Below are 19,217 nucleotides of genomic sequence, written 5' to 3'. Positions count from 1 at the left end.
ATTACACCTCAAAGGTCTACCTATGTAATGTTGAAAGGCAGATTAATATACAACCATTATCCTCAACGTACTTAGTTACCTCACTCTCGCCGTCGTTTTTAGGCAAGGAGAGGCATGCTACAGAGTGGTGCGCCAACAGTGGTCGTAGGAAATGTGGACAGGAGCAGAAATGATTAGTGAATAAATTAACATAACAAACAGATGATCTGTTTAACTTGTATTCCTCCAAGTGAACAAAGACTCATTACAAATAAGCAGCAAGAAATAGAGTCCAGCTCATATAATAGCAAATGGGACGAGACTCGCTGTCCTACGCATGAACGAAGGGTCGTAGCGTACCAGCTCCAAGTGCCCACGCCCCATGTCGTGGAGCTCGTAGTCCGGAGCCCGTGGAGGCGCGGTTCAGTGGGCGTGGACTGCTCGATCTCGTGCGACCACTGTCGCCGTCGAACGGGAACTTCCAGTTCCATTACCAACTTAACGACGCCCATGGGGTGGTATCGATACGAGATACCTCAATTTCCACTGTATCTAACTTCAATCCCTTCATTTCTATTTACAAGTTAGCTAATCTACCTGCTCGCTTAAGGTATCTAACAGTGCATAATCCGAGCTATACAACGCCAGGTTTTCCCTTTTTCTGAAGATGATATCCATTTTATTAGTCACCACCTGGAGATCCAAATAGAGGACCACTTTAACTCCAGAATATTTTATCCAAGACGGTGCCATATGGTTGTAATGTAATAACATAAAAATTATTTGTGACTCTTTTTCTTTGCTACCAGTGTAATGTAATAGAATGAATACGAGCCGTGACCTATATAAAAAAGAAACACATATTAATGCAATGGCTCAGCATAAAAGAGAAATAACTAATGTAGGAATATTATTAACAGAGTAATATGTTGTTCAATTTAGCCCGACGTGTATAAGCACTCAGTAAACTAGCTCAGTTCTCAGGGTAGTTACGTAATCGTCGATAATTAATTGTCCTTTTCTTATTTACCCAACACTACAGATATTATTCCAGGTTCGTGAGAAGTCGTGTGCTTATTGCACCAGAGAATATTTGCCAAGTCTGCTCGATGTACACTACTGCAATACGTAGCTTAACATCGTGGTTTCGTCACGATTCCCCTATATAAGATAACAAGAGTAGCATCTACAAATGAAATCCTATAATGGAACTGGAATCCTGTGACCAGACCTTTTCTGCCTGGGTTGTTATCTCGTTAGATAAAGAAAATCTGTAAGTAAAATTGTTAAATTATTAGTAGCTGCCTCCGGTGTTGTGGGATCTAAAATAAGGTTAATTGTCTTAACCGACGGCACGTCTCGTAGATGAGCTAAAAGAAAAATGTTAAAGATTTTTCTAAGATGGCGCCTAACAATGAAAATTCTTTGTTAAGGCCCGTATCTACTTATGACAATCCTGGTATCAGACTACCAATTGATTGACCACATACACAAATTCTTTTGACAAAATAACCATTGTATTTTTCGGGTATTAAGTACAACTTACATTATCAGCTGCTACAGCAAGATGAGCTTTACACAAGAACGTCCTCTTAGGTCCGAATCCAAGCAGATAAGATAAGTGAAAGACAAAGGAAAGATAGTTCATGCATATAAGCGCATGAGTCCATGGAATAACATGTCCATTGCAGTTCTATCTCTTCTTCTTTGCCGTACTTGTCGATTATTTATAAAATTTATCGTAATATTTCGTTTACATTTTTTTAAACCCAAGTCCACCCAGGAGAAACAGTACATGGTACAGCTGCAGGACCTTGGATAATATAACAAGAGCTGTAGCTGCTTTTTACTTTCAGCTATGCCACAGTACCAACATTACAAAAAAAATTTGGTCTATTTCGGTGTTATTCATCTTCGTGTATAGATGATAATTCACTAAGCTGTTTCATTGATGGTATATAGTTCAAATGTAAAGTAGTTTGTTTTCTCTTTTTTTGGGGTGTGTGGGGGGAATGGGGGGAGTAGGAGACAAGCATGAGACTTCGATTACTCTATGTTTGACATTCACACTGGGCGCAATCAAAGAACTGGCATATTTTGTGCTTACGGTGGATTATGTATTGGTCCTATGGTAGGGTGACCAAACGTCCCGGAAAACCGGGATTGTCCCGGTTTTCATTCCTGTGTTCCGGTGTCCCGAAAATTTGTTTAGGGACGCTCAAAAGTCCCGGAATTCAGTTTTTAAATACATTTCGTGAAACTTTCTCAAATTTTTGGGATTCCGCTAAATATAGCGAAAGAAATTAACCTCCATTGTCCCATACTAGTAATCACATTATTAGTATTGATACACTCAGGCAATAATTTACTTTGAGCGGTACTTTGGCCAACAAGTAGTAAGTTGTATTATTGTAACAGAGCTATGAAACCGTCCAATTGTCGCGCCACTTACACACTCATTGTCAGAACAGTGTAGTAGTTGATGTTTTGTCAGACAAACTGCAATAGTTTTTTCTCATATTAGTGGTATTATTGCTGCAGTACTGTGAAACGCAATGCCGAAACGTGCCTGCAAGTTCAGTGACTGTTATTCCAAGAAATGGAATTTCATTAAGAAAGGTCGTTTTGATTACGAAGCAGAGCGTTCTGTATGTAACTGTTTTATTAGTATAAGTCATGGTGGACGTTCCAACATAGTTGATCACATCAGGTCAAAGAAACACATTAACGGATACAGTGTACCGAGCTGCAGTAAAACTCTACAAAATTATTTTGTGAAACATCAGTCAAGTGAAGAGACGAAAGTTCGAGCAGCCGAGCTTACACTAGCCTACCACACGGTAAAACATCATCAAACTTATAGATCTAGTGATTGTACTAATAAGCTTAACAGCAGTATGTTTGATGATTCTTCCATTGCAAAAAAGTTTAGTTCAGCAAGAACTAAAGTGTCAGCCTTAGTGAAAGGAGTTATTGGTCCCCAGAGTGTAAAGGAAAACCTTGAATACATCAAAAAGTCTTCTTTCTACGGGATATCCACTGATGCCAGCAATCCAGCAATCATAAGGCCACTAAAAGATTTCCGTTTGTTGTTCAGTTTTTCGATATTAATCAGTGAATTCAGACCAAACTTTTGAAGGTGAGTTCCCTACCTAATGAAACATCTGACGAAATTTCAAGATTTTGTATGAATACTATCGAAATGTTTGATCTTGAGAAAAGTAAATGTGTGGCATTTTGTGGAGACAACACCAACACAAACTTTGGTGGTTTAAAAAGACAAGGCAAATGCAACGTATTTACCAAATGAAAGGCAACATTGGATGAAAACATTGAAGGCATAGGGTGCCCTGCACATGTTTTACACAACAGCGTGCAGACATCTGCTGACAGTTTAAGCTGTGATGTTGAAACTATCGTCATGAAGGTATACTCACACTTTTACATATATACTGTTAGAACAGAGAGGCTTAATGAGTTCTGTAATTATGTGGGAACTGAATATATGAATGTAGTGTGTCACTCGAAAACTCGCTGGTTATCACTGTTTCCAGCAGTTGAAAGAGTAGTCCGCCAGTTTGAACCGTTAAAAGATTTTTTCCTGAATGAAGACAAAGCCCCCAAAATATTGGTTCAGTTTTTCAGTGAAGCCTACTTATGGTTCATTCACAGTCAGCTTAGCACTTTGCAGCATGGGATAAAGGAAATTGAGGGAAGCACGAAAAGTGTAATAGAGGTAAATGGTGTTTTGAAAAATACTCTGGAAACTGTTACTAAGAGGAGAGAACAGCAGTTCATTTCTTTTAATGTTAAATCTGTCCTTAAAAGAGCAGAAGTATCAGAAGCAGCGGAAAGGAGTTTTAGAGAAGAAGTTAACATGTTTTATGACACTTGTGTAGAATATCTCAGCAAGTGGAGCGCCTCATATTTACCCTCATCGCCGGTGTTTGATTGGATGTTACTGAAGAGAGTGCCAAAATGGGAAAGTGTTGAAGAGACAGTTTCTTATTTGAGGAGTAAAGAGATTGAAATCGATGACTCCATTCTCTTTGATCAGCATACTGATAAATTTTGTTGAAGAAAGTCTTCACAAGTCGAATGATGAAAAAAAAACACCATTGGAATGTCATGAGAAGTGGGTGAGTTTTTTTAAAAGCTGTGACTGTCTTCAGCATTACTCTGAGTTGGTAATAATCGCAAGGTATTTATTTGCAATCCCAGCCCATAATGCCAATGTGCAAAGAATATTTTCGTTCATGAATATCCAGTGGACTGATGGAAGAAACAGAATGGAGGTGGACTCTCTTGAAGCAATCCTGCAAATCCTGTACAACTGCAAAATGGATTGTGCCGAGTTTTATCACTGTGTCTCAAAGAACAAAGACATGATCAAGAAGGTTGGAGGCAGTGAAAAATACCCTTTTCTCCAAGGACAGTCAATTCCATATGCAAGTGTTCAGTAATATTAAAGCTCATGTTAATATTAAATGATTTTAAGTTGAATGGCTGTAAAATTTTGTAAAATCGTAATACATTTCTTTATTACTGTATACGTTTATTGAATGTCATTAATTATACAGATAATCTAGATTATATCAATCTTTTGTATCCTCTTATTAGTTATAATAATCGGGTTAACAAAATGTATCAACAAAACATTAATATTTAAAATTAAGAAACCTGGATACATGTGGAATGAGGTGTCCATTGGCACCCGGGTGAATGTGTCCCGGTTTTCACCGAAAATAATTTGGTCACCCTATCCTATGGTATGCTGACTTCGACCTAAGTGCGATTGTCGAAAGAGTTGCTTCTAATAATTTGTTTCTCTGTAGGTAGCACCACTGGTTTACGATGTGGTCTTGGATCACTTTATATACTTCATTGTTTTGGTTGAGTTAGACTGTCGCAATCGCGTGTGAAATTGAAACTGCATAATTTCGAAATCGTTCGTGTGAATGAAACAGGGTGAATAAAATAGCTGAAAGTATCATCCAACGACAGTATATTAATGACTACTGAAAAGGCTGGCTGCCTCTCTTCAAGAAACATACGTTAGTCTGACTTCTCCACAGACACTCTATGTAATATTAAGCTACTCAAGGCATCTCCCTGCCGTACGGTCGGTCGGTGGTCCGTGCTGGGAAAGAGTGGCTAGACAGTATGTGTGCAGGCAACAATAAATATTAGCATCCAAAAATGACAATCTACGATTATATTACGGTAAACTTGTCTCAACCCTTCTGTTATACTGCGGAAGGTCACAGCGAAAACCGTACGTTGAGGGATGATAATGAGGCCACAAGTCTGACTTATTTCACGACTGTATTATTTTGGCTCTTAATTAAACGTTCAGGTGTTTTTCTCACTAACAGTCACTACAATTTGTACGAATGATATAGAATTATATTTAATATTTTCGTAATTTAATATCGATAAAACTACTTGAAGTGTTTTGTAGATAACGGAACTGATTACAGATGTAGTATGTTAACGATACATATAGGGAACTGCGCCCATCTAATAGGACACTGTTGGAGATCTAGTTGTACAAGCAGTGAATTCGTAGGGAGTAGAGGCGCAAGTAGCAGGTAGCATGGATACAAGCTCAAGTGCAGACATCTTCTGACATAGTCATTTATGACATTCACTTCTACAGAACTTACATTTCTCTCTAATACTAAGAGGATTATGTTGCAACAAATATTTTTCTCAGGATGAGTAGCAGCTGCCTAGAACATTAACTTATTTTTAACATTTGTAGAACATTCAGGGAAGGTGCTAGCTACGGAATCAAACAACTGGAAGAGCTGTCTGTAAGCGTAACTAAGGGGCACTGTGTTGAAAAATTATCACAAAAATATCTTTATGTTTATTTTCCTCAAATAAATGTGTGATACACTGTGTGATATAAATAAGACTCTTACCAACTATAATCTAAACAGTATTACTATGCATGGTGCCACGATAGCTTTAAAGCCATTGCTGATGAAATTTTCAGTAAAATGTTACCCGCTGCAGCGCAACCAAGCAGACAGAATGAGACTTTAAGAAACTGCCGACACAATTAATTTGTCAGAAAGTCAAGGGAGAAAAGTAAATATTTAATAACTAAATCAGTAGTGACTGGCAGTAGAAATTGTTTATACAGAACAGCATACAAGGCGGAGTTTCACGAGAAGAATGCCTGCTAATCAACACTTGCATAGAGATCGTAGGTAATGACTTACGGAGTCACACGTGCTGGGCTATCGGATCGCTATGTCGTCGGTGCAGCCAGCAGCGTCACAGAACATCTGAATAATCTTGCCACACAGAAGCGTGTCGGACAACCTGGAAATGTAAAAACTGTTGGCGAGATAACACTGCGGAGAAAACAAAAACCCTTTAACGCCCTTATCATGTGGACTGTGTTTTATAAACTGCTGGGTCGCTGGCATCAGTAATGTCCGATATGTAAAAAAAACCACTACTGCTTATCTGCTTGCAGCCGACACTTGTGAGTCGTCTTTAAGAATGAGAAACTGACGTGCGCAGAGAGATAAAAACGTTTTCACGCCCATTGCATGTTAGTTACGCTATATGGACGTGAGTCGTTCGCGGACATGGAACTTGTCATTATATTCCATTTGTTGACTATCACCTCATCGTAGCCATACAGTTACGCTTTGGCTGGAAAGAACGGATTTGCAAAGGATCCAGAGGATCGCCCAGGATTGAGAGATCGTAGGAGAATATGCGAAAGAACTTGCCCCCCTTCTTGCAGCGGTATACCGTAGGTCTCTAGAAGAGCGTAGCGTTCCAAAGGATTGGAAAAGGGCACAGGCGATCCCCGTTTTCAAGAAGGGACGTCGAACAGATGTGCAGAACTATAGACCTATATCTCTAACGTCGATCAGTTGTAGAATTTTGGAACACGTATTATGTTCAAGTATAATGACTTTTCTGGAGACTAGAAACCTACTCTGTAGGAATCAGCATGGGTTTCGAAAAAGACGATCGTGTGAAACCCAGCTCGCGCTATTCGTCCACGAGACTCAGAGGGCCATAGACACGGGTTCACAGGTAGATACCGTGTTTCTTGACTTCCGCAAGGCGTTCGATACAGTACCCCACAGTCGTTTAATGAACAAAGTAACAGCATATGAACTATCAGACCAATTGTGTGATTGGATTGAAGAGTTCCTAGATAACAGAACTAAGCATTTCATTCTCAATGGAGAGAAGTCTTCCGAAGTAACAGTGATTTCAGGTGTGCCGCAGGGGAGTGTCGTGACCTTGTGGATAACATCGGAAGTTCACTGAGGGTTTTTGCGGATGATGCTGTAGTATATCGAGAGTTTGTAACAATGGAAAATTGTACTGAAATGCAGGAGGATCTGCAACGAATTGACGCATAGTGCAGGGAATGGCAATTGAATCTCAATGTAGACAAGTGTAATGTGCTGCGAATACATAGAAAGAAAGATCCTTTATCATTTACCTACAATATAGCAGGTCAGCAACTACAAGCAGTTAATTCCATAAATTATCTGGGAGTAGGCATTAGGAGTGATTTAAAATGGAATGATCATGTAAAGTTGATCGTCGGTAAAGCAGATGCCAGATTGAGATTCATTGGAAGAATCCTAAGGAAATGCAATCCGAAAACAGAGGAAGTAGTTTACAGTACACTTGTTCGCCCACTGCTTGAATATTGTTCACCAGTGTGGGATCGGTACCAGATAGCGTTGATAGAAGAGATAGAGAAGATCCAACGGAGAGTAGCGCGCTTCGTTACAAGATCATTTAGTAATCGCGAAAGCGTTGCGGAGATGATAGATAAACTCCAGTGGGAGACTCTGCAAGAGAGACGCTCAGTAGCTCGGTGCGGGCTTTTGTTGAAGTTTCGAGAACATACCTTCACCGAGGAGTCAAGCGATACATTGCTCCCTCCTACGTATATCTCGCTAAGAGACCATGAGGATAAAATGAGAGAGATTAGAGCACACACAGAGGCATACCGACAATCTTTCTTTCCACGAACAATACGAGACAGGAATAGAAGGGAGAACCGATAGAGGTACTCCAAGTACCTTCCGCCACACACTGTCATGTGGCTTGCGGAGTATAGATGTAGATGTAGATGTAGATTGACAAAAATCGAAACGAGATTGATTCCCCATCGTTCTATGAAAACATTCAGACCTACTGCGCAGCGTCTGTAAACTCGCTTTAGCGCGCTGTGAGTGCGAGTGAGGGCTTTCTTGTGAGTAATCTTCACATCACCTGAGAGTACGTGTGTTTGTTTGGAGCTTATGAATGCTCAATACCGAGGCTGTCAGCGTCCTTACACATATTAAAAGAAATGACTGTGGAGAAAACAATTTTGGTCAAAATTGTTGTCATACAGTGAGGAGGAAGCGTGTAAAATGACAGTCATTCACTCACTCTCACATCAGTTTCTTTGATCTACATTATCACTCTCTCTCACTCACCTGAAGGCAACAGAGAAAGGATGAAAAGTGCTATATATGGGTTTAAAACAGAAATAAAACCATGGAGGAGATAAAAGACAAGCATGGGGAAACGTGACTGGCTGACCACTTACAAAAAAATTGGGAGAGCCAGTCATCCTGTTAACACACTAAGAACATCTCCCTAAAATAGAACCTTAAAACTCACACCACATTCGTTTGAACGTTATTTAAAACAGAGGGCAGATCTATTGGTAAATCTTCTAGTGCCCTTCAGTCGGAAAACAAAAAATATGTAATAAAATATAGCGCTCAGTGATCTGTACGCCACAAGCACGACACATTGGAAGGTCCTCTCGCCAGAACAAGAAGGCATGTATCATAGGGCTGTGGCCTATGCGAAGAGGAGTAAGGAGGACCTCGTCTCGCCGATGTGGCAGGAAGGAGGTACGCCTTGTACGTGTCGTGGACTTTATTAGACGGAGCTTATTGTCTTTCACTTCCAGTACCTCATCCTCCCATCGATGCAACACTCTGTATTTCAACAGCGAGGCTATAGCATGCAGGGGGATAGAACACTGAAATAACTGAGGATCACGACAAGCGTCCTTGGCTGCCAGGTCGACTCTTTCGTTCCCTGCAACACTCATGTGTCCTAGTATCCAGCACAGAGACATCTCCTCCCCGAGTCGCTGTAGTTGGAGGAGGGTGGTCAGGACATTCTTGCCTGCTTTATCTGCTACGTACAAGCGCTGTAGGGAACGAAGGGCACTCAGGGAATCGGAGCAGATTAGCACTTAAAGAGCTTCTCATCTGCTCTAGTGCCCGGAAGATCACATATAATTCCGCAAAGAAGACAGTCAGGTCTCGAAGCAATCGGACCTTGAGGACACGTTCTGGCGAACAACAGAGCAACCACCGGAGTCCCCCTGTTTAGACCCATCCATGCGGACAGCTACATAGTTGTCATGCTCATTTAAAATGTCATAAATTATCGCATTAAAAGAAGGAACAGCTCCTGTAGCGAACCAAATCTGAACTTACACTGGGCCTCGGCAGTAACCATGGTGGCAAGTGGTTAAAAGCCTGGATTTGGGATTTGTACATGCTACGCACCAAGTGACTCCAGCACGCACTGCACGTGGATCCCAAAAGGCGTTGTACCTCATGGATAGCTGGAGAAAAGGCGTTCCAGACGTGGAAAAGTAACAGTATGATACGCACGTGAAGTGGGAGCTGTGAGGAACTTACATGCTTGACGCACCATGAGGAGCTGCCATCGGATGGTGAGTGGTGATTCTGCAGTCTCAGCACACAGACTGGGTAAGGGGCTGGTCCTGTAAGCACCTGTGGCTGGCCTAATCCTCTTATCTACATCCACACCCATACTCCGCAAGCCACCTCACGGTGTGTGGCGGAGGGTACCTTGAGTACCTCTATCGGTTCTCCCTTCTATTCCAGTCTCGTACTGTTCGTGGAAAGAAAGATTGTCGGTATGCCTCTGTGTGTGCTCTAACCTCTCTGATTTTATCCTCATGGTCTCTTCGAGAGATATACGTAGGAGGGAGCAATATACTGCTTGATTCCTCTGTGAAGGGAGCTACTGAGCGTCTCTCTTGCAGAGTCTCCCACTGGAGTTTATCTATCATCTCCGTAACGCTTTCGCGATTGCTAAATGATCCTGTAACGAAGCGCGCTGCTCTCCGTTGGATCTCTCTCTCTTCTATCAACCCAATCTCGTACGGGCCCCACACTGATGAATATCGACAATAATCTTCAGGTAAGAAGGCCTCACCTATATACACTGTGCATCTATATACTAGACGTGAATGCACAAAATCCCCATAAAACTAGAGCAGACGTGCCGTGTCTGCTTCCCAAGATCTGTGACTAAGGCACTTAAAGACATTCAGTGCCTTCTGGGTTCTGGCTTTCAGGTCTCTGAGGCGTGGTACCACGATAGTTTGGAGTCAAAAATGAGGCCCAGAAACCTTAATGAGTCTTTAAAATGCAGAATGGTGTCCCTCATACGCAAGTCAGGTAAATTAAAACTACAACTAGAATGATGAAACTTAACGCACACACACTCATCTGCAGAAAACTGAAAACCCATCTTCACAGCTCAGTACAGTTTAAGATGAACAGAAAACAGCAAAATCGTTCACAAATAAGGAGCACTGTACAGGACCCCTTACCGTAGATATGATACTGTTAATGGGTGTGACAAAGAGGGCAACAGCCACAACACTGCCCTGAGGAACACCATTCTACTGATCAAAACGATCTGACAGCAAGTCACCAACTCAAGACCAAAAGCGCTCAGTCATGAGGGACCACATGAAAATGGAAAGGTGCCCATGAAAGATCCACTGATGGAGCTTCACGAGAATACTGTGTCTCCAAATAATGTCATATGTCTTACTGATATCGAAGAATATACCGAGACAGTGATGTTTACATAGGAAAGCCTGCTGAATAGCCACTTTTAGCAGGGTCAGGTTGTTGACAGTGGACCGAAATCTCAGGAACCCACACTGACATCCGCTAAGGAGTTGCTTGGTCTCTAACAGCCAGACCAGGCGACGGTTAGCCATTCACTCCAAGGTCTTCCTACGCAGTTTGTTAAGGCGACGCTATGATAACTACTGGGAGACTTGCAGTCCTTTTCTGGTCTGAGGAAAGGTATCAAAATTGCCTTTCTCTAGCAGCTGGGAAAGTTGCTTGTCTGCCATAGAAGATTAAAACATTCGAGGAGAATTTCCTTTGACGCTGCTGGAAAATGTCGAAGCATGCAGTACCGAATTTGGTCGTGAGCAGATGCAGTATCACGAGTCTCAGACAGTGCCAATTCCAGCTCCCATATGGATAAAGGGTAGTTGTAAGATTCAGAATTGTGTGATCTGAAGTCCATCTCGCTCCTCTCTGCAGTTGCACGGTACATACGAAACGCCAGATCCTGGCCGGAATTGGCTGTAGTTGCTGCAAAATGCTCTGCCATCGTCTTAGCGATATATCTGGGCGTTGTTTGGAGACATCCCTATTTCAGCACTGCTGCTACTGGTAAATGGCTGTGGGAAAATCCTCCGCATAGCTTATCGTACTTTTGTGGAACAAGTGGAACGGTTGAGTCCAGGAATGCTTGCCATAACCCTTTCTTGCACTCCTTAATCACGCGTCGAGCACTGGTTCTCGCAACTCGGAAATCTGTGAGGTTTTCTGCTGTCGGGCAGCATTTAAACCATTGAAGAACCACACATGTGATCCAGATTGCTGAAGAGCATTCATAAGTGCACCAAAGTACAGATTGCTTCCTAAGGTGATCTGAGGACTCTGGTATCGACAGGACAGTGGCATGATGGATCACTCAAACAGTGTGCACTTAGCCCTACTCACCATCCATTTCGGTGTCGCCTCTTTTCCATCAATCCTCCATCTAGTAGGTGGATCCATAGTAGAAAGTAGTCGCTGGAATGAAGGTCATGAGTTATTTCCCTCTGAGCTGAGTCCACAAGGGTGAAAGAGCAGAAAGAATGACCCAATAGGAGCTGAGGAATGAGTGTGTCTACCCGTGTTGATGCACAGCCCCTGAGACATCATATGATGTTCTCCAAGACTCGATTTCTTGGGCAAGTATATTTTGGGCCCCATAATATATTATCAACATTGAAATCACCCAGTAGGAGAAACGGGCAGGGGAGTTGTTCAATAAGATCTGCAAGAACCTCAGAGTCTACTGCATCCTGCGGAGGTAAGTACAGGGAGCATATAGTGAGTGATCTTTTCACCCACAAGAACTGCAACAGCTACTGCTTGTAGGTCAGTAAACAAAGAGAGAGCAACATCTCCTAGGATCTTTCCCCAGTCAGGTCATCCCTTCAGTGGAGATGGAGGGGTGGGGGTATAGCCCTGTAGCACAGAGGTGTCAATGGCTTTGAAATGTTTTCCTATAAACACAAGCACAGGGGCTGTGCCTGTGCCAGGAATTTCAGTTCCTCCAAATGAGTCCTGAACCCAGTCACAATCCACTGTAGCATGGGAGGCATTTATCATTTATTATGGGGGGTTTCGCGTTCACCTTGTCTTTCTGCCGGAATGGGAAGCCCACAACAAGTGGAGGGCCAACCTTGGGACAAGATGGTTGCCCTGGGCTGGCGTCAAATTCTATTGACTCTGAAACAGAAGCAGCAGAACCTTCATGTTAAACGACATCAACGTGGTCAAAGGTCTACCGCCTGTTTTCGTCTGTGGTGGAAGGTTACCATTTGCTTTTTTGGTCTGAGAGGCTTTGTGGGAAGCAGCAGCAGAACTCCGCAATAGTGGCAACTGTGGCTTTACGGTATATGATATTCTCAGGGGGGCTATGGGCACTTAAACAACTGCAGCTTGACAAGTGCACTGACAAACGCAGTTACTAGTCCTTGCACAAGCAAGCTTCATTGGCTGTCGAAACAGGCTTCTTAAAGGTCGAAGCAAAAGATGTAGTGAATGTGGAAGGCTGCATGGCCTTACAGATGTCCTTCGTCTCTTCAGGATGGATGTGTTTCGATGTTTTAATCTTCTGTATCTCCCTTTCTTCAAGGACGACACAGCAGTCCCTACTCCAGACAGGTTGATATCCAGAGCAATTTACATACTTCGCAGGAGAGGAGCAACCAACCTCATTGTGGGTGGCCTTGCCACATTTGCCATAAGTGGCTTCACCCTTATATCCCAAAGGGGTGTGCCCAAAATGCAGGCCGGCCGGAGTGGCCGTGCGGTTCTAGGCGCTGCAGTCTGGAGCCGAGTGACCGCTACGGTCACAGGTTCGAATCCTGCCTCGGGCATGGATGTGTGTGATGTCCTTAGGTTAGTTAGGTTTAAGTAGTTCTATGTTCTAGGGGACTGATGACCTCAGCAGTTAAGTCTCATAGTGCTCAGAGCCATTTGGACCATTTGGACCCAAAATGCAGGAGGGTAAAACAGCACATTGGTTTGGGGACATAGGGTCATAAACACAGGCGGAGGAAACCTGCCTTGTTATGCTCTGGGAGTTTCGCACTACTGAAGGTAAGGATGAAGGAGTGACATTTTATTAGATCGCTATTCAACCTTTTCAATACATTTTGCACGTCGACGACCCGTTTTGAACTCACTCGTGTTTCAGTTTCTCCTTGGAAATATCTATCAGATCCCTACACGATGCAACACCTTTGCTATAGTTCAATATTTTGTGGAGTTCCGTTTCTACGAAATATTCTCCAAGGCATTTAGCTTTCAGGAGGTGTGTCGCTTGTTGGGAACTACCAGTTTCAACCAATAGTGTTCCATATGCAATCACTTGACGGATTTCAGTGTACCAACAGTACCCTCCAAACCTTCTTCAATATAAAAAGGCAAAACCTTCTCAAAACAGCCCTTTTTCCGATTCACCATCAAAAACACATTCTGACTGACAGCACGAGTTCTGTGACTATTCAGTGACAAATTCTGTGTAAGTTCTGAGTCTGAAGGACTGGGTCCACAAGTTCTCTTGATAGACTGGGTGTTGGTAACCTGCCAATATTCCATCCATTCTGCTGAGAGGAGAAAGAGAAAACTTTGAGCGTTCCATCTCGGTCCCACGAGCAGCTAGGGAGCTAGGGAAATAACAGTCCACCTAGACAGAGCCCTTCGTGCCTAGCTAAGCCTTGAACAACTGAGGTTCAGCAGGTTCCGCAGATGTTGCTCACTAACGACTGTTCGATGTCAACAGCCATGCGTCTCATTGGTAAGCAGCACACCTCGAGATTGAGAGGTTTTTAATAGAGGTTTTTTTATCATCCTCGCGATCTGCGCGGTCAAGTGAAGATTTCTATTCCCAGTGCCACACAATATTCCACTGCCACGCCGCAAGGTGATTGCTGAAGCGTGTGCAGAGCTTACAGTGACAACGGACTGGCGGTGCATACCAGTACCCATCTCAGGAACTCTTGAGTCGCCAAGCACGTGCCCAATAAACGATTGCTGAGATCCTGAGGGCCACATCGGCTGAGATAAGTGCCATATCATAAAAGCAAAATCTGAAACAGCAATGGAATGAGTGGCGTCTCTATAAGCCTACACAGAAGTAGATACTACGACAGAATCCTATCGTATGTGTTAGACGACGATTAGACGAGTGTTTTGGCCGCACACAGCGTTGTTTCTATGGAATGTTCGAAAATAATGTCGGACAAGGTGTTTAAGGATGATAAACAACCATTAGAACGAAAACAATACATTTTATGAAAATGAACATTCACCCACCCATCAACTTAATGTCGCACACACACACACACACACATGTTTGTGTGTGCATTTCGTGTCCCCACCTCTCTCTGTATGAGGGTACGTCCAGCACTGTCGAACTTCATGCATTGGTAGACCATATATTATAGTGGGGTGGGGGGGGGGATTTGGGGGGCGGCATAATGCTACGTGGGCGTACCGACCTCCAAATCTGTGAATACGATACATTCACAAGAGAACGTTATTTTGATGCTATATTACTTCCCCGTGTGTGTCTTTTTCAGGTTCCCATTCGGCCCTGACTTCCTTTTATGGATGACAACGTACGACTGCATTGAAGTGCATAGTTGGAGGAGCTCTTAGAACGAGACGATATTCGGTGAATGGACTGGCCTGCCCGTTCTCCCAACATAAATCCCATCGAGCACGTGTTGAATGCCATGGGGAAACGTTCTGCATCACGCCCAGGTGCACCAACGACCATCCAGCATTTGTCAGCCACACTGGTGGGGGAATGGAACGCCCCACCACAAGAACTCCTTACCGATCTTGTGGCCAGCGTAGTACCTACAATGTTGCAGAGCATGTACTGCTGCCCGTTGTGACCACACTCCCCATAAACAACATTTTACCGCCTTTTGTAATGTCCAGGGAGCCATCATGAATTGCAGTGACTTCACTGTAATTGTTGTCTTTGAATAAAACTGTTATTTCTTTTCGTCTCATTGAGTGTTTCTTTCAGTTATTTTCTGTACTATACTGTGGCAGTTCTTTCTATGTACGGTTCAAATTTTTCTATGTATGGTACAAGTTTCGTCGAGATATGTTACTTGACAGAGACATATCAAGCGGAAGCTACTTCCGTCCTTAAGTTTTGTAATCAGTTTATTTTGTTATTATTATTGTTATTGGTGGCGGCAACAGCAATATTTATTCAAATTGTTTCTACATGCACACAAATGGAAGGACTTAAAAGCATATTATACCAGGGGAAAGATAGATACTGCCTACACGAAAACTAAAGAGGCCTTTGGGGAAAATAGAAGCAGCTGTAAATATCAAGAGCTCAGATGGTAAACCAATCCTATGCAAAAAAGGGAAAGCTGAAAGGTGGAAGGAGTATATAAAGGGTCTATACAAGGGAGATGAACTTGAAAGCAATACAGAAAGGGAAGTGGACGTAGATGAAGATGAGATGGGAGATATCATATTGCGAGAAGAATTTGACAAATCTGTGAAAGATCAAAGTCGAAACAAGGCCCCAGGAGTAGACAACATTCCGTCAGAACCACTGACTGCCTTGGAAGAGTCAGCCAGGACACAACTCTTCCATCTGGTGTGCAAAATGTATGAGACAGGCAAAATACCCTAAAATTTCAAGAAGAATGTGACAATTGCAGCTCCAAAGAAAACAGTCGCTGACAGGTGTCAAAATTACCGAACTCTCAGTTTAATAAGTGATGTTTGCAAAATACTAACACGAATTCCTCAAAGAAGAATGGAAAAACTGGTAGAAGCAGACCTCAGGGAAGTTCTGATTGGATTCGGGAGGATTGTAGGAACACACGAGGCAATACTGACCCTACGACTTATCGTAGAAGATAGATTAAGGAAACATAAACCTAAGTTTGTAGCATTTGTAGAGTTAGAGAAAGCTTTTGACAATGTTGGCTGGAACACTCTCTTTGAAATTCTGGAGGTAGCAGGAGTAAAGACTACTTACAACTTGTACGGGAACCAGTTGGCATAATAAGCGTCGAGGGGTATGAAAGGGAAGCAGTGGTTGAGAAGGGAGTGACAAAGGGTTGTAGCCTATCCCCGATGTTATTCAATTTGTACACTGAACAAGAAGTAATGGAAACCAAAGAAAAATTTGGAGTAGGAATTAAAATTCAGGGAGAAGAAATAAAAAAAGAACTTTAAGGTTTGCAGATGATACAGAATTCTGCCAGAGACAACAAAGAACTTGTAAGAGCAAGAAACTTCCTGGCAGATAAAATCTGTGTGCCGGACCGAGACCCGAACTCGGGACCTTTGCCATTCGCGGGCAAGTGCTCTACCAACTGAGCTACCCAAGCACGACTCACGCCCCGTCCTCACAGCTTTACTTCCTTGTAAGAGCAGTTAAACGGAATGGACAGTGTTCTGGAAAGAGGATATAAGATGAACACATAGTTCGCTACAAAAGGATGTAATGTACTTTGGAAGTTTTCCCAATGAAATCCCTGAGTAGCACCTTGAACAAAAAAGTAATATTATGTAGTAAGTCCTTGGAACCTAAATTCAGGAACCAAGTTACCGGCTTGGGAACCTGAATGAAGAAACCCACTCACGAGTGGTACTGCGTGACCCTTTGGCGACCAGATTGCTGATTCACGTTCTTCGACGGGTAGTGACAAAGCCACCATGGACCAACAAAATATAGTGAGATATTACTCACCAATTTAAAAATAGAAACCAAATACAACGAAACCCGGATAACAGGTTGCTGCAACGTACCTGTAGCTTGTTGGCGTGGTACAGTCTCTCAAATTTGTCTGTCGTTTTCCGGTACTGTTAGCGCACATAGGAAAATCGAACGAGATTTTCTGGATACTTGAAAATATGCTCTTTTCAACTGTGATTAGTTTGAAATTAATTACTGAAAACAAATTACCTAAAAGCAAATTGAAAGTGATCTATTTTTGTAATTCTAACGGAAATCAAATTTTAACTGATATTGTAGAAATTTGGAAAGCAGTACGAGAAAGATATGTTGTTTTGGAAAAAAACTATATGTTGCTGAGTTGTTGTCCAAAGTTTCACGTTTGTAATGCCTTTAATCAACGAGCTATAAGAAGCCAAAGTTAAAACTTTATTCGCAGCGCGATTTTTCCGACTATTTTGTGTCACTTTACGTTTAGTATTGCTAGCCCGTGTTGGAAGTTAAACCTACTGTTATCCGTCGGCTTGAAACACGTTGTTTCTAGTGAAACTAGCTTTGAAACTTTAATAGAAAACTGTATTTGTAAAAGATGTGTCACATGTACCCAATTTTCACCGTTCCGCAATACAACCGCAGTTTCAATAAATTTTGTAAATTATCTGAAAACAGCAGGTGAATCAAATTTTGTGCCCCACCGCCTAGTGCTACCGAGCTATTGCGTATTAAGTTTCGTGCTCGGCATGTGTTTACCAGATATAAGAACCGAAGTTTATATATTTCTCGGGCCGTGATTTTCGCACCCAAATTTGATTCAAATTTTAGCATTGTTCTTCCGCGTTGGATAATCAAATGCACTTTTTTGCGGTTAAATCGTATCCTTTCTAATGATGCCAGTTTGTAGAGTGCTTAAGAACTTAGTTTTTAGCAAAATCAGATCGAATATACCCCATTTTCGACCATTTTACAAAGTCTTCGACTTTCCAGTTAATTTATTCAATATTGGATAGTGTTACAAAAATGAAACTTTCTAGTTGAGAACCATGTGTTGTTAGGTTACTACACGGCAAGTTTCACATTCGTCATACCTTTAGTCCCTGATATACAAGAAACCAAACTTTGACATTTTTTCTGACGCCAATTATTTCGGTCGATTTTGCTTAAAATTTTGTGGCTAAACATCGCTCGCAAAATACTTTTCATTGTTACTATTAACAAAACGCGCAAAGCTGTACAGGACGGCCAACTTTAATTTCTTTCAAGGAACTATGTCCCAGATATTACAGCTCAAATTCCCCGGAAATTCGCGCGCGCTCTGCGCAATGTTATGCACGTAATCAAGCAAATGAGTATATCTCGTCCAGTATTGCTTCGACTAACGTTAAATTTTACTAATGTTCATTGCAGACATGTGAGACTGTCCATATAAAATTCCGTCTAAATCTGAGATGACTGAACAGAGAGCCCTAGGTGAGTTGACGTGGAATTACCCAAGTAGCTGTGCTCGCATTCGGAGGAAAGGGAGGGCGGCGAGGGGTGAGGGAGAGGGAGGGTTTAACATCCCGTCCGGTCCGCTTGATTTAGCTTTTCCTTGGTTTCCATAAATCGATTACCGTAAATACCGGGATGGTTCCTTTTAAAATGAGACGCATCTCTCTCTTCTCCACCTTTTCTAAAGCCAAGCTTACTGTATGTTCCATCTCCTGTGAATACGTACTTGTCGAAGCCTGATCTTCTATCCTTCTAGATGTGGTGCATCATCAACAGTTTCCTTTCTGTCCGAAAGGTATTCGAATCAGTCCTAAACGCATTTCTGTTCGTGACTTTTCTTCCATACTTACACCAAAATTCCAACTGTATCCGCGTCTTGTGACAAACCTTGACGATTATGCGCTGCACCATTAACTAGACATCGAGAAGCACCTTGTAGAACACCTTCCATTAAAATGTATCGTAAGCAACAAGCACAGACATTATGAGGGCGCTAATGCTATAAGAAGAGATGGGAGACATAAGTTTAGCTTCCTGTCGGTAACGAGGACAGACAGAGCACTTGGTCTTATTGGGCAAGCAGACGGAGAAGGAAATTTGGTATGTCCTTTTCAAAGGAATCA

The 19,217-nt window shown here is 42.3% G+C and overlaps 1 protein-coding gene across 3 annotated transcripts in view; it reads right to left on the bottom strand.

Moving 5' to 3' along the window:
* LOC126162059 (clavesin-2-like) overlaps positions 1–19,217 on the bottom strand; it is a 247,354-nt gene that overhangs the window by 188,081 nt on the left and 40,056 nt on the right. For 2 of the 3 annotated variants that reach the window (XM_049918311.1, XM_049918314.1), the window contains exon 1: positions 6,210–6,361. The exons of the other annotated variant lie outside the window; for it this stretch is intronic. The gene's annotated coding sequence lies outside the window, so the exon portion shown is untranslated. Of the gene's footprint in view, positions 1–6,209; positions 6,362–19,217 lie in introns of those variants that run through there. 3 annotated transcript variants of the gene reach the window in all.

Source organism: Schistocerca cancellata, chromosome 2 (genome assembly GCF_023864275.1).
Source record: "Schistocerca cancellata isolate TAMUIC-IGC-003103 chromosome 2, iqSchCanc2.1, whole genome shotgun sequence".
NCBI lineage: Eukaryota > Metazoa > Arthropoda > Insecta > Orthoptera > Acrididae > Schistocerca > Schistocerca cancellata.
This window is presented reverse-complemented; position numbering and strand designations above follow the sequence as displayed.